At 38.3% G+C, this 25,009-nt stretch overlaps 1 pseudogene; it reads right to left on the bottom strand.

The window, feature by feature from the left end:
• Nucleotides 1-2,495: 2,495 nt before the first annotated feature.
• LOC103225864 (olfactory receptor 10J3-like) lies at nucleotides 2,496-6,306 on the bottom strand (annotated as a pseudogene).
• Between the last annotated feature and the right edge of the window lie 18,703 nt (nucleotides 6,307-25,009).

Genomic DNA, 25,009 nt, shown 5'->3' with positions numbered 1-25,009 from the left:
TTCATGGGTGGAAGAATCAATATTGTTAAACTATTTATAGTACCCAAAGCTATCTACAGATTCAATGCAATCCCTATGAAAATACCAATGATGTTCTCCACAGAAATAGAAAAACCAATCATAAAATTTATATGGAACCACAAAAGACTCAGAATAGCTAAAGCTATCCTAAGCAAAAAGAACAAAACAGGAGGAATCACATTACCTGACTTCAAATTATAACACAGAGCTGTAGCAACCAAAACTGTATACTAGTGTCATAAAAACAAACACATAGAAGAATTGAACAGAACAGAGAACCCAGAAACCAATCCACACACCTACAATGAACTTATTTTAAACAAGGTACCAAGAACATAAACCAGGGGAAAAGACTGTCTCTTCAATAAATGGTGCTGGGAAAACTGGGTATACATATGCAGGATTAAACTAGACCCTATTGCTCACCATGCACAAAAATCAAATCAAAATGGATTGGACTTAAATCTAGGACCTCAAACCATGAAACTACTGCAAGAAAACATTGGGGAAAATCTCCAGGACATTGTTAACCTGGGCAAAAATATCTTGAGCAATAACCCACAAGCACAGGCAACCAAATCAAAAGTGGACAAATGGGATCACATCAAGTTAAAAAGCTTCTTCATAGTAAAGTATACATTTGACAAAGTGAAGAGACAACCCACAGAATGGAAGACAATATTTTCAAACCACCCACGTGACAAGGGATTAATAAACAAAATATATAAGGAGCTCAGACAACTCTATAGGAAAACAATCTAATAATCTGATCAAAAATAGGCAAAAGATTTGAATAGACATTTCTCAAAAGAAGACATACAAATGGCATGCAGACATATGAAAAGGTGCTCAACATCATTGATCATCAGAGAAATGCAGATCAAAACTACAATGAGATATCATCTCATCCCAGTTAAATGGTTTATATCCAAAAGACAAGACAATAACAAATGCTGGCATGGATGTGGAGAAAAGAGAATAATTGCACACAGCTGGTATGAATGTAAATTGGCACAACCATTATGGAGAACTTTTTCGAGGTTCTTCAAAAAACTAATAATTGAGCTACCATATGACCCAGCAATACGACTGCTGGATATATACACAAAAGAAAGGAAATCAGTATATCGAAGAGATTGTACTCCTATGTTTGTGGCAGCACTGTTTGCAATAGCTAAGATTTGGAAGCAACCTAAGTGTCCATCGACACATGAATAGATAAAGAAAATGTGGTACATATACACAATGTAGTACTGTTCAGGCATAAAAAAAGAATGCGATCCAGTCATTTGCAACAACAGGAATGGAACATTACGTTAAGAGAAATAAGCCAGGCACAGAAAGACAAACATTGCATATTCTCACTTAGATCTTATTTTAGATCTCACTTGTTGGATCTGAAAATCAAAACAATTGAACTCATGGACATAGAGAGTGACCAGAGGCTGAAAAGGATAGCTGGGGGCTTGAGGGGGAGATAGGGATTGTAAATGGGTACCAAAAATATAGAAAAAATGAATAAGACCTACTATTTGATAGCACGACAGAATGACTATAGTCAATAATAACTGTACCTTTTGAAATAACTTGAACATTCTCTTGAACAGGCCTGAGTTGGGGAAACTGGAGGTATTTCAGCCAATAATAGCATTTAATATCTTACACCTCTTAGATAATCCAGGAATGAATATAGACCCTGGGAAAGGAAATAGGCATCTATTGTCTCCAGTATCCTTTTTCATACCCATAGTCAGAATTGCAGCATAGGATTCTGCAGGTTGTGCACGACAGTGCCACATCCAAAGGAGTATCATTTACAGCTCAAGCATCATAGATTTGTGACAATTTATTAGGCGAGGGCAGTAAAATTATTACGGCAGTTTTCAACAGAAATGTCTAGAGACGATGCTTTTTTCCCCTAAAATGCGTAGACATGCTTCATAGAACAGTGACAGCCTTGCCTGTACATGGTCTTCTTGAGAAGACCATGATTTTTCTCAAGAAGTTCCTGCTTCATGTTACTCCATTCATTACAAAAAGCAAGTGACAATGATAAGTGAACTAGATCCAAATCCTATCGCTACAAATGTCTAGTTTTGTGTGCCTGGGCAGATAAATTCTATCTATATGTGCTTTAGTATTTTCAGGTCTAAAATAGGGACAATAACATAATTGTTTCCCAGCTTACTCTATAGGGTTCATTAAGGATCAAGTGACATCCTATGTGTGAAAGTTCCTTATAAATTATAAAGTGATGTACAAGCATATAGAACTTTGTTGTCAGTGTGATATCAATTCCTCGTCTTTATATCCTATGATAATGGTGGTGCAAAACATGAGGTAGCACTATCGAGGAGAAATAGCATATACTCATTGCTCACCATGGGCTCCATGGGGTGAGGGTGATGCCCACACCACTGAAAGAGGAACTAGTAAACTTATACTAAAGTTTGTGAACAAATAAAGACATAAGGAAAAAAGGTGGATCTAAGGGGGAAATTGCATAAAAAACAACTAAATTAACACATTCCATTTTCCCCTCTGAAGGTTCCCTAGCTTCAAAATAGAATAACATATCTGAAGCTTTTTACAAGGTGTCCAACATGAATCTTCCATTTTTGTGTCATTTGGCAGGAGTAAGAACTGGTGAAACTCACAGGCCCTTTTACCTGGTTTCATGGGAATATGACTGCTAATCTGAGAAAGACATGTCCTGTGATGACATTCCAGGAGCAGGCCCCATAGGAGGCTCCCTGGATTGTGAAGAATCACAATATTCCTGACTGCCAAAACTTTGGAGAAGTAAGCACACGAAGGGAGGCCACCACAATCTTGACACACTGAACAGTTTCTTCTTCATGGCTCTGCACAGAGCATCTTTGAGCTCCTGTTCCTCAGGCTGCACATGACAGAGTTCAGCAGGGGAGTGACAATGGTGTAGGTCACTGAGATGAGTCTGTTCTTCCCCAGAAAACTCTGGGACTTAAGCTTCAGGTAGACGATGGAAATACAGCCATAGTGGCTGATGACCACTATGAGGCGGGAGGTGCAGGTGGCAAAGGCCTTCTTCCTACCCTCAGTTGAAGCAATCTTAAGGATGGTGCAGATGATGAGGTCATAGGAGATAAAGATCAGGCCCATATGTAGGACAAGGACACAGACACTGACAACAAAGTTGACGATCTCATTGACAGTGGTGTCTGTGCAGGCCAGATTCAGCAGGGGTGTCACATCACAGAATAAGTGGGAGATGACAAAGGTATCACAAAAGGGCAGGCCAAACATGGATGTTACTTGGACAATGGCCATGCCCGGGCCAATCCTCAGTGACCCAGATCCCAGCCAGACACAAGCCTTCTTACCTATGAACACTGTAGGGGGTTGCAGATGGCCACATAGCAATCATATCCCATGGCTATGAGCAGAAAGCAGTTGTTGATGTCAAAAGTCAGATAGAAGAGCTGAGTGACACAGCCTTGCATGACAATAAGCTAGTGAGGATTCAAGAGAAAGCATAGGGGGAATAATGGCCACTATGCAGCAGGTCTCAGAGATAGACAGCAATGCTCAGGAAGAAGTACATGGGGGTGTGGATGTGATTGTCCAGACGAATAATGGTCACAATTATCACATTGCCAGAGAGAGTCAGCAGGTACAAAGTTAGAAAGACAACAAAGAAGACAAGTCTGTGCTGTCACATGAAACTGGAGAAACCTTCAAAGAAGAGCTCAGTCACAGCAGTGGACTTTGACCTTGGCACTGAAGAATGTCTAAATCTGAAGGAAATGGACAAAGGAAAGACAGAGGTGAGGCTCCAACTATGTAACAGATTACACAGTGGTCTAAGCAGCAACAGTTTTTTGGATTCCTTGGGTAATGTTCCAGGCACAGAGGTTATCTTTGCTCCTCTACTGATCAAGAGCTCAGCACTCTTAGAAATAAACTAAGAAACTTCTAATGACCTACTGGATTAAGGGCAGAGATCAAAGGGAAGGAAAATTTCAACATAATGTGAACAATGAAATTACGAAAACAGCTATCCCACTTCACCATTAAAGAGGTGGGTCCAGGTCCGAGAGGAAGAAAACGTTGAATGGGCCAGGCACTTCAGTTTCCTCTGTACTTACCCTCCATCTGAATCTTTGATGACACAATGAGGAGGCAGAGATAGTGAAGGCTGATAAATATCTGGGGTGATCCTTTCATTTCCGTCAGTATGAATTGCCAGGAAAGGCTGCCCTGGGAGGGTCCCAGATCAAGCATTCTTCCCAAATATCTGGAGTCCTGGGCATTACTTTCCTTAGCTCTGCTCCTTTAGATGACTAGTGCAAAGCCAGGCTATGGGAGAGACATTCAAACTATCATATTGGCCATGTTTTCAGAAATAGAGGTCAATGTTTTGGTCTTCTTTTCCAGTTGTCACCATAACAAACATTTCTGCAATAGAAAACTTTGTAACATGTCATTTCACACGTAAGTGAGTAACAGGTAGTGAAAAAATGCAAAGTCTAAGGTTATGAGCATCTTCAACTTTGATAGAGTGCCATGTTTCTCTCCATAAAATTTTTACCAAGTGATCTCTCACAAAAAATGTGTCAAAATGCAATTTTCCATTGTTATGCCTCAAAGAGGAAATAGAGTGTAATGGGAACAGTATGCACTCTGAAGCCACACTGCCCCGAATTTAATTTTGTTTCTGCCAGGTCCTAACTATGTAACTGTGGGCAAGTTATTTAACTTGTCTGTGTCTCAATTGCTTTATCTCTAAAATGGGCTTAATGATAGCACCTTCTTTACAGAGTTATTGTGAGGATTAAATCCATTAATATCTCAAAGTGCTTAGAAAAGTGGCACCTAGGGAATGCTAGATGGTAGGCTGTAAGTGTACACAAAGTCTGAAGCATTCCATCAGCAGAGATATTAAAGGAGGTGTGTTTAAGCAGGAAGACTTCCAATGATGATGTTAGAAAGAATTGGAAGGCAAAGACAAAGGGCAATAATTACAGCAACTGTGCATGAATACAATCAATTTTAGAACCTATTCAATGTGGTTATGCAGTTAATTCTTATATTTCTTGGCGAGATCTGTGACAAAATTCACAACTATTCCTAAAGGGAGAAGTATCCCAAAGAAGAGCATTAATTTATTTATTTATTCATCAAATATTTCTTATTCCCATACTATTTGTCAAGGTCTATGAATTCAATGGCTAGTACATTTTAGTTTCCCAGTAATTATTTACTGAGTGAATAAAGAATTGGAAAGAGTCCCTGATGTTAAATAACTCACAATATCAACAGAAGATGAATGTAAATGGGAGTAACAATGTAGAGAGCAAGGGGTGCTATGATAGAGCTTAGTGTAGGATGCTATGGAAACATGAAGAAGGGTTCCTGACTCAGTCTTAGGGTCAGAGAATACTATAAAGGAAGTATTATCCAAGATAGTAAAGGAAAAATGAATAAGGCATATGTTGCAGGCAGCATCAAGTAAGAGGGCCCAGCATTTCTAAGATCCAGATGAAGCAGCATGAGAATCACTGTAGCTCAGTGGTTACACATGGAGGACCTGGAAACAGAAGGCCTGACGATGAATTCTCATTCCACCTTGGGCAAGGTCTAAACCTGTCTGTAACACAAGGTCCTCCTCTATAAAATGGATAATGTTAGTACTTAACTCATAAGAATATTGTGAGGCTCAAATAAGTTAATGCATAAATCATTGAGCCGAGTGACTGACACATAGCAACATCCCAAAAAATGTTGGCCATAATTATCATTATCATGATTAGGGAAGATTATGTCATGTTTAGGGAATAAAAGAGTGGTTCTGAATAGGTCTAGGACTATGTGCTTCATAGCAACGTTAAAGAGGCTGAGTCCTTGGGAGCTGCTATAAGGAAGAAAGAGAAACCAAGTTGTGACCCTGGGATTGAAAACCACCTTGGTGTGTGGGATTTTCCAAAACACAGATGATGAATTTGATATGTCACCATGTACTTCCTAGTATTGTGTGAGTTGAATGAGCCTATATTAGCTCTGTGCACTCCATTCATAAACGTATTTAAATGAATCACATCCCTTCTCTGCTTCTTTTACTGCAGACTTCAGAGTCTCCTCTTATCAGGCTACTTGCATACTGGAGCTCTTGCGACTCTCACCAGGGTATTTCCCCAGCTATTCTCGGAATCTTCTGGAGTAGTGTGAATGAGGAATTCACCTGCGCTGCATGAAGCTGCATGTGTGAGGATTCTTTTCTTTTGACTGCTCCCCAATTAAACCCATCTCCGTTTTGTTTTTAACTTTTTAGGCCTGTATACTTGGGAATAGCCTGTTGTGGCATCAAATTCCCCTTTCTTTTTAATTAGTAAGTCAGAACATTGTGCTTTAAGTATACTCCATACTCTCTTTTGCTAATACATTATTTTGCAATTTCTCACCGAGACTTACCTGCCTCTTCCTACCAGCTGCAAAGAGATTTTGGTCATTCATTTCCATTAATTTTATATCTTCACAAACTTTGAGGAGTCTACCTATACATTTCCATAAAGATAAATAACCACTTAACTTTACATGTATTATCTATCTCTAATCTATCCATAATGAGAAAGTCTCTCCATTATTTTTATGGCTCAAATGTTGGAGACAGCTTTTCCAATTTTTAAAAAACTATATTACTTGTTTTTATTAACCTTTCTTAAATGTATATATAGCTCATACTTATTTCAATGAGTTTTTTAGGTTTTTAAATTGACACATAATATTTTACATATTTATGGGGTACATGTGAGTATTCGTTACATGCAGAGAAAGTATAATGATCAAATCAGGGTGTTTAGGGTGTCTATCACCTTGAGTATTTATCGTTTCTATATGTTGGAAACATTTCAAGTCCTCTCTTCCAGCTACTTTGACATTTACAATATGTTGTTACTAGCTGCAGTCACCCTAACCTGCTGTGGACCATGAGAATTTATAACTTCTAACTGTATGTTTGTAACCATTGACCAACCTCTCTTCATCACCCCCCTCCTACCCACACACCCTTCCTAGGCTTTAGTATCTACCATTCTGTTCTCTACCTCAATGAGATCAACTTTTATAGCTCCCACATATGAGTCAGAACATGTAAAATTTTCATTTTTGTGTCCGACTTACTTCACTTAATGACATCCACTTCCATCCATGTTGCTTCAAATGATGAGATTTCATTCTTTTTATGGTCGAACAGTATTCCGTTACGTTTATATACCACATTTACTTTGTATATTTGTCAGTTGATGGACACTTAGGTGAATTCCACATCTTAGCTATTTTGAAGTGTTGCAATAAACATGAAAATGTAGACATCTCCTCAATATATTGATTTCCTTTCTTGTGAACATACACCCAACAGCAAAATTGCTGGATCATATGGCAGCTCTATTTTTAGCTTTTGAGAAATGTCATACTGTTTTCTATAGCAACTGTACTAATTGACATTCCCACCAATATTGTATAAGAGTTCCCTTTTCTTTGCATCTGTTATTTATTATTTTTATTAATAGCCATTCTAATTAGAGTAAGAGGGTATATCTCATCGTGGTTTTGATTTGAATTTCCCTGATGATTAGTGATATTAAGCATTTTTTCATATATGGTTGGTCATTTGTATATCTTCTTTTGAAAAATGTCTATTCTTGTCCTTTGCCCACTTTTTAATTCAATTTTTATTTTTACTGTTGAGGTGAGTTCCTTGTATATTCTGGATATTAGTCCCTTATGGGATGAATAGTTTGCAAATATATACTCCCATTCAATGTGTTGTTTCTTAACTCTTGTTTCCTTTGCTGTGAAGAAGCTATTTAGTTTAATAGAGTTCAATTTATCTGTTTGTTTCTATCTATGCTTTTGAGATCTTCACCATACATACATCTTACAAAATTATTATCTTAGCCTACACTAATATTCCGAAGTGTTTTCCCTACATTTTCTTCTGGTTATTTCATAGTTTTGGGTCTTACATTCAAATCTTTGATCCACCTTGAGTTGATTTTTTTTTTCTTTTCTTTTTTTTTTTTTTTATTTTTTTTTTAAATTTATTTATTATTATCAAACTTCAAGTTGTAGGGTACATGTGCACAACGTGCAGGTTTGCTACATATGTATACTTGTGCCATGTTGGTGTGCTGCACCCATCAACTCGTCATTTACATCAGGTATAACTCCCAATGCAATCCCTCCCCCCTCCCCCCTCCCCATGATAGGCCCCGGTGTGTGATGTTCCCCTTCCCGAGTCCAAGTGATCTCATTGTTCAGTTCCCGCCTATGAGTGAGAACATGCGGTGTTTGGTTTTCTGTTCTTGTGATAGTTTGCTGAGAATGATGGTTTCCAATTGTCCCTCTTTGCTGATGATATACTCTTACATCTAGAAAAAACCAAAGATTCTACCAAAAAAATTCTTAAATCTATAAATAAATTTAGTGAAGTTGTAAGATACAAAATCAACACACAAAAATCAATGGCATTTTTATATGTGAATAATAACCTAGTGAATAAAGAAATAAAGAAGGCAATCCCATTTACAGTAACTGAAAAAAAAAAAAAACTAGGAATAAATTTAACCAAGGAGGTGAAAGAACTGTGCAAGAAAAACTATAAAACATTGATGAAAGAAATTTAAGAGTAGACAACAAATGAAAATGAAAAGATGTTTCATGTTCATAAATTAAACAATTATCATTAAATAATCACACTAATATTTTCATGTTCTTAAAATAATTAATATCATTAACATAATATCACTAAAATTGAATATTAGTCATTAAAAAATAATTACCATATTCATATCATTAGAATTACCATATTGCCCAAAGTGATCTATAGATTCAATGCAATCTCCATTCAAATATCAATGTCATTTTTCATAGAATTAGTAAAAGCAATCCAAAAATTTGTATAGAACCAAAAAAGAGCTTGAATAGCCACAGCAATCATGAGCAAAAACAACAAAGCTCGAGGCATCACCTGACCTGACTTCAAAATGTGTTACAAGGCTATCATAACCAAAATAGCATGGTATTAGTATAAAAACAGGCACACAGACCAGTGAAACAGAATAGATAATTCAGAAATACATTCATTTATTCAAAGTCAACTGGTTTTAGACACAGGCATTAAGAACATACACTGGGAAAAGGATACCTTCTTCAATAAGTGGTACTGGGAAAATTGGATGTCCACGTGCAGAAGAATAAAAGTGGGCTTCTATCTCTCACCATATAAAAAAATCAACTCTTTATCCAGACTGGCAAACATTCTTCTGCATGTGGACATCCAATTTTCCCAGTACCACTTATTGAAGAAGGTATCCTTTTCCCAGTGTATGTTCTTAATGCCTGTGTCTAAAACCAGTTGACTTTGAATAAATGAATGTATTTCTGAATTATCTATTCTGTTTCACTGGTCTGTGTGCCTGTTTTTATACTAATACCATGCTATTTTGGTTATGATAGCCTTGTAACACATTTTGAAGTCAGGTCAGGTGATGCCTCGAGCTTTGTTGTTTTTGCTCATGATTGCTGTGGCTATTCAAGCTCTTTTTTGGTTCTATACAAATTTTTGGATTGCTTTTACTAATTCTATGAAAAATGACATTGATATTTGAATGGAGATTGCATTGAATCTATAGATCACTTTGGGCAATATGGTAATTCTAATGATATGAATATGGTAATTATTTTTTAATGACTAATATTCAATTTTAGTGATATTATGTTAATGATATTAATTATTTTAAGAACATGAAAATATTAGTGTGATTATTTAATGATAATTGTTTAATTTATGAACATGAAACATCTTTTCATTTTCATTTGTTGTCTACTCTTAAATTTCTTTCATCAATGTTTTATAGTTTTTCTTGCACAGTTCTTTCACCTCCTTGGTTAAATTTATTCCTAGTTTTTTTTTTTTTCAGTTACTGTAAATGGGATTGCCTTCTTTATTTCTTTATTCACTAGGTTATTATTCACATATAAAAATGCCATTGATTTTTGTGTGTTGATTTTGTATCTTACAACTTCACTAAATTTATTTATAGATTTAAGAGTTTTTTTGGTAGAATCTTTGGTTTTTTTCTAGATGTAAGAGTATATCATCAGCAAAGAGGGACAATTTGACTTATTCTTATCCAGTTTGAATACCTTAATTTTCTCTTGTTTGATTGCTCTGGCTAGGACTTCTAGTACTACGTCAAATAAGAATGGTGAAAGGGAGAATCCTTGTCTTGTTCCAGTTCTTAGAGTAAAGGCTTTCAAGTTTTCCCCATTCAGTACAATGTTAGCTGTGGGTTTGTCATAAGTGACCTGTATTATATTCAGGTATGATCTTTCTTTGCCTACTTTCTTGAGACTTTTTATCATGGAGGAAAATTGCAAAATGATTTTTCTTCATCTATTGAGATGATCATATGGTATTTGTCCATTATGTTGATGTGATGTATCATGTTTATTGATTTGCATATGTTGAACAATTCTTGCATCCCTGGTATAAATCCCACTTAATCCTGGTGCATTATTATTATTATTATTATTATTATTATTATTATTTTGACGTGTTGTTTGTTTTGGTTTGCTAGTATTTTGTTGAGAATTTTTGTATCTGTGTTTATCAGGAGCATTTTACTGTAGTTTTCTTTTTTGTTGCATTCTTGTCTGGTTTTAGCATTAGGGTAATGCTGCCTCATACAATGAGTTAGGGAAAATTTTCCCCTTTAGATTTTTTGAAATAATTTGAGGAAAATTGATGTTAGCTCTTTTTTGAAAGTTTGGTGGTACTTTTCAATGAAGTCATCCAGGTCTGGGATTTTCTTTGTTGGGAGGCCTGTTATTACTGATTCAATCTCATTTATCATTATTGGTATGTTCAAGTTTTTATTTCTTTCTGATTCAGGCTTGGTAGGTGATATCAGTCTAGAATTTATTAATTTCCTTTAGATTTTCTATTTTGTTAGTGTGTATTGCTCATAATAGTCTCTGATAATCTTTTCTAATTCTGTGGTATCAGTTGTAATGTCTCCTTTTTCATTTCTGATTTTACTTATGTGAGTCCTCTCTTTTTCTTTTGGTTATTCCACCTAGCAGTTTATTGATTGTATTTATCTATTAAAAATCATTTCCTTTCATTGTTTTTTTTTAAGTCTATTTCACTTAGTTCTGCTTTGATCTCTATTATTTCTTCTACTAATTTTGATTTTGCTTTGTTCTTGCTTTTCTAGTTCATTGAGGTAAATCATTAGATTGTTTATTTAAAATATTTCTACTTTTTTCTATATGTGTTTATTTCTATAAAATTCCCTCTGAGCACTGCATTTGCTTTCTCCCACAAGTCTTGCTATGTTGTGTTTCCATTTTATTTGTTTCAATAAATTTGATTTCCTCCATAATTCCTTTCTTGATCAAATGGCCTTTGAGGAGTGATATGGTTTGACTCTGACCACACGCAAATCTCATCTTAAATTGTAGCTCCGATAATTCCCACATGTCATGGGAGAAACACGGTGGTAAGTAACTGAATCATGGGGGCAGATCTTTCCCATACTGTTCTCATAATAGTGAATAAGTCTCATAAGATCTGATGTTTTTATAAGTGGGAGTTGTCCTGCACAAGTTTTCTCTCTTGTCTGCTGTCATGTAAGACATGCCTTTCACTTTCTACCATGATTGTGAGGCCTCCTCAGCCACGTGGAATTGTGAGTCCATTAAACTTCTTTTTCTTTATAATTAACCAGTCTCAGGTAATCTTTATTAGCAGTGCAAGAAAAGACTAACAGTAAATTGGTACCAGGAGTAGGGTGCTGTTGTATAGAAACCCCAAAATGTAAAAGCAACTTTGGAACTGGGTAACAGGCAGAGGTTGGAACAGTTTGGAGGCCTCAGAAGACGACAGAAAAATGTGGGAAAGTTTGGAACTACCTAGAAACTTATTGACTGGCTTTGATCAAAATGCTTATAATGATATGGACAATGAAATCCAGGCTGTGGTGGTCTCAGATGGAGATGAGAAATCTGTTGGGAACTGGAGTAAAGGTGATTCTTGTTATATTTTAGCAAAGATACTTGCATCATTTTGCCGCTGCCCCAGAGATTTGTGGAACTTTGAACTTGAGGGATATGATTTAGGGTATCTGGTGGAAGAAATTGCTAAGCAGCAAAGCATTCAAGAGGTGACTTAGGTACTGTTAAAAGCATTTAGTTTTAAAAGGGAAACAGTATAAAAGTTCAGAAAATTTGCAGCCTGACAATGCAATAGAAAAGAAACTCCCATTTTCTGAGGAGAAATTCAAGCCACCCAGTGAAGTTTTCATAAGTAACAAGGAGCCAAATGTTGATTGCCAAGACAATGGGGAATATGTCTCCAGGGCATGTTAGAGACCTTTGCAGCAGCCCATCCCACCACAGACCAGGAGGACTAGGAGGAAAAAGGTTTCCCAGGCCAGGTCCAGGGCCTCCTGCTATGCACAGCCTAGGGACTTAGTGTCCTGAGTCCCAGCCACCCTAGCCATGGCTAAAAGGGACCAAGGTACAGCTCAGGTCATAGCTTCAGAGGGTGCAAGCCCCATGCCTTGACAGCTTGCATGTGGTGTTGAGCCTGTGGGTGAACAGAAATCAAGAATTGGGGCTTGGGAACCTCTGCCTAGATTTCAGAGGATGTATGGAAACACCTGGATATCCAGGCAGAAGTTTGCCACAGGGGTGGAGCCTTCACAGAGAACCTTTGCTAGGGCAGTGTGGAAGGAAAATGTGTGGTTGAAGCCCCCCCACAGAGTCCTCACTGGGGCACTGCCTAGCGGAAGTAAGAGAAGAGGGACACTGTCCTCCAGACCTCAGAATGGTAGTTCTACCAACGGTTTGCACTGAGCACCTGCAAAAGTCACAGACCCTCAACACCAGCACGTGAAAGCAGCTGGAAGGGAGGCTGTACCCTGCAAAGCCACAGGGTGGGGAGCTGCCTAAGATCATGGAAACCCACCTCTTGCATTAGTGTGATGTGGATGTGTGACATAGGGTCAAAGGAGATTGTTTTGGAGCTTTAAGATTTGACTGCCCCATGGGATTTCAGACTTGCATGGGGCCTGTAGCTCCTTCATTTTGGCCAATTTCTCCCATTTAGAATGAGTGTATTTACCCAATGCTTGCAACCCCATTGTATCTAGGAAGTAACTAACTTGCTTTTGATTTTACAGGCTCATAGGCAGAAGGGACTTGGCTTGTCTCAGATGAGATTTTAAAATGTGGACTTTTGAGTTAATGCTGAAATGAGTTAAAACTTTGTGGAGCTGTTGGGAAGGCATGATTGGTTTTGAAATGTGAGGACATGATATTTGAGAGGGCTCAGGGGCAGAATGATATGGTTTGACTCTGACCCCACCCAAATCTTAGCTTAAATGATAGCTCCCATAATTCCCATGTGTCATGGGAGAAACCCAGTGGGAGGTAATTGAATCATGGGGATGGGCCTTTCCCATGTTGTTCTTGTGACAGTGAATAAGTCTCATGAGATCTGACGGTTTTATAAATGGGAGTTTGCCTGCACAAGTTTTCTCTCTTGCTTGCTGCCATATAAGACATGACTTTCACTTTCTGTCATGATTGTGAGGCCTCCCAGTCACATGGAATTGTGAGTCCATTAAACCTCTTTTTCTTTATAAATTACCTAGTCTCAGGTACGCCTTTATTAGCAGTGTGAGAACAGACTAACACAAGGAGCATGTTGTTTAAATTCCATGTATTTGTACAGTTTCCAAAGTTCCTCTTGATTTCTAGTTTTATTCCACTGTAGTCTTAGAAGACATTTGATATGATTTCAGTATTTTTCAATTTGTTGAGACTTGTTTTGTGTCTTAACATATGATCTATTTTGGCGAATGTTTCTTGTGCTGATGAAAAGAATGTGTATTCTGCAGCCATTGGATGAAATGTTTTGTAAATACCTTTTAAGTTCATTTGGTCAAATATGCAACTTAAATTCATTTTCTGTTTTTACTTTTCCTTCTGGATGATCTATCTAATGATGAAAGCAGGGTTTTGAAGTCTCCAACTACTCTTGTATCGGACTCTCTCTCTCTCTTTAGATGTAATAATATTTTTATATATGGATGCTGTGATGTTGGGTGCATATATGTTTATAATTTTTATATCCCATTGCTGAATTTATCTTTTTTATTACAAATGACCTTCTTTGTCTCTTTTTACTGTTTTTGACTTAAAGTCTGTTTTATCTGATATAAGTATAGTTTTTTCCTGCTCACTTTGGTTTCCATTTGCCATAGAGTATATTTTGCTATTCCCTTACTTTCAGTCTATATGCATCTCTCCTGGTAAGATAATTTTCTTAGGCAGTATGTAGTTGGGTTATATTGTTGATTCTACTCAGCTAGTCTGTATCTTTTAAGTGGGAGGTTCAATGTATTTACGTTTAAGTTTATTATGGACAGGTGAGGGCATATTTCTGTAATTTTATTACAATTAATAAAATGGGATTTCTGGTTGTTTTGTATATTCTTTGTTTCTTTCTTTCTCTCTTATTGTTTATTATTGTGGTTTGCTGGAATTTTGCAGTGGTAATAGTTGAGTATTTTCCTTGTTTGTTTGCTAAACCAGTGGTTTTTACATTTTCATATATTTTAGTGATAGTAGTTGTCTTTCTTTTGCTTCCAGACATAGGACTCCCTTAAGTATTTCTTGTAGGCTCAGTCTAAAGGTGATACATTTGCTTATTAGGAGAGGACTTTATTTCTCCTTTATATATGAAGGATAACTTTGTTAGGTATAAAATCCTTAGCTAGTAGGGTTTTTTTCTTTTTCAGCACTTTGAATACATCATACTATTATCTTTTGGTCTGTATGGTTTCTGCTGAGAACTATGCTGTTAGTCTGATCAAAGTTCCTTTATAAGTGACTAGATGCTTTTCTCTTGCTGTTCTTAGAATTTTGTCTTTTTCTTTGACTTTTGACACTTTGAATATAATGTGCCATGGAGACCTTCTTAAATTGTATCTATTTGTGAATCTTTGAAACTCCTGTATCTTGAAGTTCCCAAATCTCTTGCTAGACTTGGGAAGTTTTTAATCTATTATTTCATTAAATAGGTTTACTAAACCTTTAGTTTTTTTCTGGTCTTCTGTGATACCATAAATTTGAATACGTGGTCACTTTCTGGTGTACCATATGTCAGATAGGCTTTGTAAATTCTTATTCTTTTAAAAAATTTTTGCCTGAGTTATTTCAAAAGGCCCATCTTTAAGTTTTGAGATTTTTTTGTCTGCTTGATCTAGTCTATTGTTGAAGATTTCAAATGTATTTTGTATTTTATGTAATGAATTCTTCAATTTTAGAATTTCTGTTAGGTTCTCTTTTATGGTATCTATGACTTCAGTATTTTTTAAATTCACATCCTGATTTTTTTTCAGATTTTTTAATATTGTTTTCAGTAATCTCTTTTATGTCACTGAGATTCTTGAGTATCAATATTTTAAATTCTTTTTTGGGGATTTGGCAAATTTCTTTTTGATTGGTATCTCTTACTGGAGAATTTTTATGTTCCTTCAGAGGTGCTGTATTACTTTTCATGTTTCCCGAGTTTTTCTATTGATATTTGCATATCTGGTGCAACAGTTGCTTTTTCCAATTTTTTGAATTTGTTCTTATGGGGGTGGAAATTTTTCTGAAGATATATCTATGGCATTGGTTGGTTAGGGCACTGTGGCTTTGATTGTGGATGCATACAGTGGTGTAGTGTCTCTATGATTGATTTAGCAGTACAGTGTCAGTGGTGTTTGTGATTTCCTCAGTGCCTTATGGTGTAGTAGTTAGTAGAGGCTGTGGTGAAGTTTGGGTAGGAACTGAAATGCCAGGTGAGCTAGTCTTTGAGCCTGAGTGGTGATGGCAGTGGGATGATCATGCCTGTTCATGACCCCATGGTGACATATGCTGGCATTGATTTTAACTGGTGCAAGCAGGCTGATTATTGGGCCTCCAGGTGACTTGCTTGGGTACCAGCAGTGGCAAGGAGGGTGGGCAGGTTCTTAAGCACCTGGGCATCAGGAATGGCATGGGCAATGACAGTAACAGTGGCAGGACAACCGTCTCGGACCCAAGGAGTTCACGTTGGTATTGGCAGTTGCTGCAATGAGCTGTACAGGCCTGCAGGTGGCATATCCAGGTGATGTTATCTGTTGTAGTTGCAGGTTGAGTAGGCTTGACTTCAGATCCCAACAGTAGTGTGCTCAGGCACCAAACACTGGGTGCCTGGGCTGGGTGATTTCCAGGCCTCAAACAGGGTGCTGAGTACTGGAGTGTGTGGAGCTGGGCTGGGCAGTCTCCCCAGTGGTGCATCCAGGTATTGGCTTTTGTAGGGAGACACAGTGTGATCCCTAGGCCCCCAGTAGAATGTTTAGTTGGGGCAGCAGTGGCTGCACTGTGGCCCTGCTATTGAGGAGGGTGGAGTTGCTTTCAGTGGAAGTAGACTTAGGCATGTTGCTGGGGAATGTGCATGTTGCTTGTGCCTCAACCCTGCACCAGATCGCAAAGGAGGCAGGTGTGTGCTGTGGAATTTTTCCTTGGGGCACTTAAAAATGTGCAGCCATCCGTCTGCAGGTGAGATGCAGGGGTCTCTGACCATAGTTCCCACCTTGATCCCAGGAGTAGCAGCTGTAGGTACAGAATGTCAGTGGGGCTTCAGGGATGTGGAGATGCAGAGGCTGTTAAGCCCCAGGGCAGGACAGAGACTGGTGGAGGCTGGGCTCTCAAAATGATGCTGTGTTGCAGCTACACAGGGCTCCAGGGGTCGTGGGACCCAGCATGAGCTCTCTCTGGAGCAGTGCCTTTGTGTAGTCCCCAGGCATTCCCTATGCAAGTTTTGACCTTACTAGGGTTGAGGTCCTTTCCTGTGGCTAGAACTGTAGGAGTCTTGGGTGGAAATGAGGACCACTGGGGGGCTTCTCGCTTACCCTTTCCCTACATTAGGGAACCTCTTCAGGCTGCCAGCAGATCCCAGCTGAACAGACTACATTGCTTCCCTCTCCTTCCGTGCTTCTGGTGCTTCCCATAACTGCTCTGTTGAATTCGAGTGTTCTCAAATGAGCTATTCAAAGTAATTATATACTCACTAATTTGGTTCCTCTCCGTGGAAGAGGTGAATACCAGATGCATTTAGTCAGCCATCTTGAAGCCCCTCTTCTATTTCAATCCTTTCCAATTTTTTGAAACCAGAAATACCTTCTTTTTTTCTTTATACAACAGATGGTTCATATAGCCTCTTAAAGAATATATCTCCCTTATAAAAGCCATGCTGCTTTTCTCCTACAGGTGATGCCAATGTTTTTACACTTTATTATAGAGGCCAATATTTACCCCACCCACTGCCACACACAATATATCTTCTTTCTGGTTTAACTTTTGGTTTACATGCTTGAATTGACTGTGACAGTTCTCTGTGGGCCTCTCACATTTCTGTACATATTGTGAAGACAGGCACTGATGATCCGTTGATCCATATGATTACAAAGATATTTGTATAGGGACAGCCTTGGAACACAGAGACAGTATCTCCCTCTGGAGCAAAGAGCAGGCAGGCATACTGCGTATTATAGTAGATTTAGTCTCCCTAAGCCCAGGGTTGCACATTTCTAGTATAACTCACTGTACCTCCCATATTCAAGTAAAATACTGCAGATTTACATTTTCCAGAAGGGTCTGAAAGTTGGAGAGGAAGTGCAATGTAGACAATGAGGAGATTAAGAAAATTATATAAACCATGCAGAGAGACTTTCCTCCAGTCTCCTTTTCCTCCTTTGACTCCCACAATTCTGGCAATCAAGGTTTACAACCACCAGAAAGAACATTAAAGGAATTCTTCCTGGGGAAACGAAGAATCCTGAGAGAATAAACTAATAGATACTGACATCTGGGTGATTTCCAATGAAAACTGCTTGCCATTGTATTGCTGTCAATACACAGAAACACGCCCAGAAATTTCAATTGACTCATTAGAGCTTTTCTAAAAATTAGATATGAATGGACAGCCAAGGTGGTTTCTAACATTAAAAGCCACACTACAACCATAATCCCAGCACTTTGGGAGGCTGAGGCAGGTGGATCACTAGGTTGGGAGTTCGAGACCAGCCTAGACAAGGTGGTGAAACCCCATCTCTAATAAAAATACAAAAAATTAGCCGGGCGAGGTGGCAGGTGCCTGTAATCCCAGCTACTCAGGAGGCTGAGGCAGGAGACTTGCTTGAACCTGGGAGACGGAGGTTGTAGTTAGCAGAGATCACGCCACTGCACTCTAGCGTGAGTGACAGAGCAAGACTCCATCTCAAAAAAAAAAAAAAAAGCCACATTGGAACAAGCAAACAGAAAAAATAAAAAAATTTAAAAAGAGAGAGATAATGCATTAAAGAGGAAATAATTTAATATTTATATATATGTGAATATGCACATATATGTATGTGTACATACATATGATTTAAATATATGTAAATACACATATATGTATATGTGCATATATGTGTGTATACATGTATGTGAATACACATATATTTAAATTAAGTATGTATTATATATAGATATGTAAATATATAACATAAATATATAAATAGGGGACCTGTGCCAAGATGGCCGAATAGGAACAGCTCCAGCTTCCAGCTCCCAGCATGAGCAACACAGAAGATGGGTGATTTCTGCATTTCCAACTGAAGTATTGGATTCACCGCACTGGGGCATGTTGGACAGTGGGGGAAGGACAGTAGGTGCAGCCCAACGAGCTAGAGCTGAAGTAGAGTGAGGCATTGCCTTACCCGGGAAGTGCAAGGGGGAAGGGAGTTCCCTTTCCTAGCCAAGGGAAACCGTGACACACAACACCTGGAAAATTGGGTCACTCCCACCCTAATACTGTCTTAGCAAACTGGCACACCAGGAGATTATATCCCGTGCCTGGCTCAGAGGGTCCCATGCCCATGGAGCCCCCCACATTGCTAGCACAGCAGTCTGAGATCTAACTGCAAGGTGGCAGAAAGGCTGGGGGAGGGGCACCCGCCATTGCTGAGGCTTAAGTAGGCAAACAAAACAGCTGGGAAACTTGAACTTGTGGAGCCCACCGAAGCTCAAGGAGGTCTGCTTGCCTCTGTAGACTCCACCTCTGGGGACAGAGCATAGCAAAAAGGCAGTAGAAACCTCTGCAGATGTAAATGTCCCTGTCTGACAGCTTTGAAGAGTAGTGGTTTTCCCAGCATGGAGTTTGAGATCTGAGAACGGACAGATTGTCTGCTCAAGTGGGTCCCTGACCTACGAGTAGCCTAACTGGGAGACATCCCCCACTAGGGGCAGACTGACACCTCACACCTCACACGGCAGGGTACACTTCTGAGACGAAGCTTCCAGAGGAACGATCAGACAGCAGCATTTGCTGTTCAGCAATATTCACTCTTCTGCAGCTGCCACTGCTGATAGCCAGGCAAACAGGGTCTGGAGTGGACCTTGAGCAAACTCCAACAGACCTGCAGCCGAGGGTCCTGACTGTTAGAAGGAAAAATAACAAACAGAAAGGATATCCACACCAAAACCCCCAACTGTACGTCACCATCATCAAAGACCAAAGGTAGATAAAACCACAAAGATGGGAAAAAGCAGTACAGAAAAGCAGGAAATTCTAAAAATCAGAATGCCTCTCCCCCTCCAAAGGAATACAGCTTCACGCCAGCAATGGAACAAAGCTGGACGGAGATGAGTTGAAAGAAGAAGACTTCAGACAATCAAACTTCTCCAAGCTAAAGGAGGAATTACAAATCCAGTGCAAAGAAACTAAAAACCTTGAAAAAAGATTGGAAGAATAGCTTACTAGAATAACCAATGCAGAGAATTCCATAAACAAACTGATAGAGGTGAAAACCATGACATGAGAACTACATGACAAATGCACAAGCTTCAGTAACCGACTCGATCAAGTGGAAGAAAAGGTATCAGTGATTGAAGATCAAATGAATTAAATGAAGTGAGAAGAGAAGTTAAGAGAAAAAAGAGTAAAAAGAAATGAAGAAAGTCTCTAAGAAATACGGGACTCTATGAAAAGAGCAAATCTACATCTGATTGCTGCACCTGAAAGTGACAGGGAGAATGGTACCAAGTTGGAAAACACTCTGCAGGATATCATCCAGGAGAACTTCCCCAACCTAGCCAGGCAGGCCAACATTCAAATTCAGGAAATACAGAGAACACCACAAAGATATTCCTTGAGAAGAGTAACGCCAAGACACATAACTGTCAGATTCACCAAAGTTGAAATGAAGGAAAAAATGTTCAGGGCAGCCAGAGAGAAAGGTCGGGTTACCCACAAAGGGAAGCCTATCAGACTAACAGCAGGTCTCTCGGCAGAAAAACTACAAGCCAGAAGAGAGTGGGAACCAATATTCAACATTCTTAAAGAAAATAATTTTCAACCCAGAATTTCATATCCAGTCAAACTAAGTTTCATAAGTGAAGGAGAAATAAAATCCTTTACAAGACAAGCAAATGCTGAGAGATTTTGTCACCACCAGGCCTGCCCAACAAGAGTTCCTGAAGGAAGAACTAAACATGGAAAGGAACAACTGGTACCAGCCACTGCAAAAACATGCCAAAATATAAAGACCATCGATGCTTGGAAGAAACTGCATCAGCTAATGAGCAAAATAACTAGCTAACATCATAATGACAGGATCAAATTCACTCATAAAAATATTAACCTTAAAAGTAAATGGGATAAATGCTCCAATTAAAAGACACAGACTGACAAGTTGTATAAAGAGGAAAGACCCATTAGTTTGCTGTATTCAGGAGACCCATCTCATGTGCAGAGACACACATAGGCTTAAAATAAAGGGATGGAGGAAGATCTACCAAGCAAATGGAAAACAAAAAAAGGCAGGGGTTGCAATCTTAGTCTCTAATAAAACAGACTTTAAACCAACAAAGATCAAAAGAGACAAAGAAGGTCATTACATAATGGTAAAGAGATCAATTCAACAAGAAGAGCTAATTACCCTAAATATATATGCATCCAATACAGGAGCACCTAGATTCATAAAGTAAGTCCTTAAAGACTTACAAAGAGACTTAGACCCCCACACAATAATAATGGGAGACTTTAACATCCCAGTGTCAACATTAGACAGATCAACGAGACAGAAAGTTAACAAGGATATCCAGGAATTGAACTCAACTCCGCACCAAGTGGACCTAATAGACATCTACAGAACTCTCTACCCGAAATCAACAGAATATACATTCTTCTCAGCACCACATTGCACTTATTCCAAAATTGACCAAATAATTGGAAGTAAAGCACTCCTCAGCATATGTAAAAGAACAGAAATGATAACAAACTGTCTCTCAGACCACAGTGCAATCAAACTAGAACTCAGGATTAAGAAACTCAATCAAAACCACTCAATTACATGGAAACTGAAAAACCTGCTCCTGAATGACTATCGGGTACATAACGAAATGAAGGTAGAAATAAAGATGTTCTTTGAAACCAATGAGAACAAAGATACAACACACCACAATCTCTGGGACACTTTTAAAGCAGTGGGTAGAGGGAAATTTATAGCACTAAATGTCCACAAGAGAATGCAGGAAAGATCTGAAATTGACATCCTAATATCACAATTAAAAAAACTAGAGAAGCAAGAGCAAACACATTCAAAAGCTGGCAGAAGGCAAGAAATAACTAAGATCAGAGCAGAACTGAAGGAGATAGAGACACAAAAAACTCTCCAAAAAAATCAGTGAATCCAGGAGCTGGTTTTCTGAAAAGATCAACAAAATTGATAGACTGCTAGCAAGACTAATAAAGAAGAACAGAGAGAAGAATCAAATAGATGCAATAAAAAATGATAAAGGGGATATCACCACTGACCCAACAGAAATACAAACTACCATCAGAGAATACTATGAACACCACTACATAAATAAACTAGAAAACCGAGAAGAAATGGATAATTTCCTGGACACTTACACTCTCCCAAGACTAAACCAGGAAGAAGTTGAATCCCTGAATAGACCAATAGCAGGCTCTGAAATTGAGGCAATAATTAATAGCCTACCAACCAAAAAAAGCCCAGGACCAGACGGATTCACAGCTGAATTCTACCAGAGGTACAAGGAGGAGCTGGTACCATTCCTTCTGAAATTATTCCAATCAATAAAAAAAGAGGGAATCCTCACTAACTTATTTTATGAGGCCAACATCATCCTGATAGCAAAGCTTGGCAGAGACACAACAAAAAAAAGAGAATTTTAGACAAGTATCCCTGATGAACATCGATGCAAAAATCCTCAATAAAATACTGGCAAACTGAATCCAGCAGCACATCAAAAAGCTTATCCACCATGATCAAGTGGGCTTCATCCCTAGGATGCAAGGCTGATTCAACATACACAAATCAATAAATGTAATCCAGCATATAAACAGAACCAAAGACAAAAACCACGTCCATTATCTCAATAGATGCAGAAAAGGCCTTTGATAAAATTTAACAGCCCTTCATGTTAAAAACTCTCAATAAATTCGGTATTAATGGAACATATCTCAAAAGTATAAGAGCTATTTATGACAAACCCACAGCCAATATCATACTGAATGGACAAAAACTGGAAGCACTCCCCTTGAAAACTGGCACAAGACAGGGATGCCCTCTCTCACCACTCCTATTCAATGTAGTGTTGGAAGGTCTTGCCAGAGCAATCAGGCAAGAGAAAGAAATAAAGCGTATTCAATTAGAAAAAGAGGAAGTCAAATTGTCCCTGTTTGCCGATGACATGATTGTATATTTAGAAAACCCCATTGTCTCAGCCCAAAATCTCCTTAAGCTGATAAGCAACTTCAGCAAAGTCTCGGGATACACAATTAGTGTGCAAAAACCACCAGTATTCTTATACACCGATAACAGACAAATGGAGAGCCAAATCATGAGTGAACTCCCATTCACAATTGCTTCAAATAGGATAAAATACCTATGAATCCACCTTATAGGGATGTGAAGGACCTCTTTAAGGAGAACTACAAACCACTGCTCAATGAAATTAAAGAGGACACAAACAAATGGAAGAACATTCCATGCTCATGAATAGAAAGAAACAATATCATGAAAATGGCCATACTACCCAAGGTAATTTATAGATTCAATGCCATCCCCATTAAGCTACCAATGATTTTCTTCACAGAATTGGAAAAAACTACTTTAACGTTCATATGGAACCAAAAAAGAGCCCATGTTGCCAAGACAGTCCTAAGCAAAAAGAACAAAGCTGGAGGCATCACGCTACCTGACTTCAAACTATACTGCAAGTCTACAGTAACCACAACAGCATGGTACTGGTACCAAAACAGAGATACAGACAAATGGAACACAATAGAGCCTTCAAAAAACACATCTACAGCCATCTAATCTTTGACAAACCTGACAGAAACAAGAAATGGGGAAAGGATTCCCTGTTTAATAAATGGTGCTGGGAAAACTGGCTAGCCGTAAGTAGAAGGCTTGAACTGGATCCCTTCCTTAAGCCTTATACAAAAATTAATTCAAGATGGATTAGAGACTTAAATGTTAGACCTAAAACCATATAAACCCTAGAAGAAAATCTAGGCAATACCATTCAGGACATAGGCATGGGCAAGGACTTCATGTCTAAAACACCAAAAACCATGACAACAAAAGCCAAAATTGACAAACGGGATCTAATTAAACTAAAGAGCTTCTGCATAGCAAAAGAAACTAGCATCAGAGTGAACAGGCAACCTACAGAATGGGAGAAAAATTTTGCAATCTACTTATCTGACAAAGGGCTAATACCCAGAACCTACAAAGAACTCAAACAAATCTACAAGAAAAAAACAACCCCATCAAAAAGTGGGCAAAGGATATGAACAGACACTTCTCAAAAGATGACATTTATGTAGCCAACAGACACATGAAAAAATGCTCATCATCACTCACCGTCAGACAAATGCAAATCAAAATCACAATGAGATACCATCTGACACCAGTGAGAATGGCGATCATTAAAAACTCAGGAAACAACAGGTGCTGGAGAGGATGTGGAGAAATAGGAACACTTTTACACTGTTGTTGGGACTGCAAACTAGTTCAACTATTGTGGAAGACAGTGTGGCGATTCCTCAAGGATCTAGAGCTAGAAATACCATTTGACTCAGCCATCCCACTACTGGGTATATATCCATAGGATTATAAATCATGCTGCTATAAAGACACATGCACACCTATGTTTATTGCGGCACTATTCACAATAGCAAAGACTTGGAATCAACCCAAATGTCCATCAGTGACAGACTGGATTAAGAAAATATGGCACATATCCACCACGGAATACTATGCAGCCATAAAAAAGGATGAGTTCATGTCCCTTCTAGGGACATAGATGCAGCTGGAAACCATCATTCTCAGCAAACTATCACAAGAACAGAAAACCAAACAGTGCATGTTCTCACTTATAGGTGAGACTTGAACAATGGGAACACTTGGACACAGGAAGGGGAACATCATACACTGGGGCCTGTTGTGGGTGGAGGGGGAGTAGGGGGGGCAGGGATAGCATTAGGAGATATACCTAATGTAAATGACGAGTTAATGGGTGCAGCACACCAACATGGCACATGTATACATACATAACAAACCTGCACATTGTGCACATGTACCTTAGAACTTAAAGTATAATAATAAATAAATAAATAAATAAATATATAAGTATACATATATGTATATTGAAATACACGTATGTGTATGTATGTGTATATATATATGATGTGTATGCACACGTGTTTGATATCCTCAATGAGATGAAAGAACTGAGTGTGTCCATGAAATAAAAACAGGCTTCTACAAAAAGAAAACTTTAGAAAATAAGACCATTTCTTTCAATAATAAATTAACAAATTGGAAGATAATTT

This window comes from Chlorocebus sabaeus, chromosome 20 (genome assembly GCF_047675955.1).
Source record: "Chlorocebus sabaeus isolate Y175 chromosome 20, mChlSab1.0.hap1, whole genome shotgun sequence".
NCBI lineage: Eukaryota > Metazoa > Chordata > Mammalia > Primates > Cercopithecidae > Chlorocebus > Chlorocebus sabaeus.
Note: the sequence above shows the minus strand (reverse complement) of the source record. Positions and strands in the feature narration are given on the sequence as shown.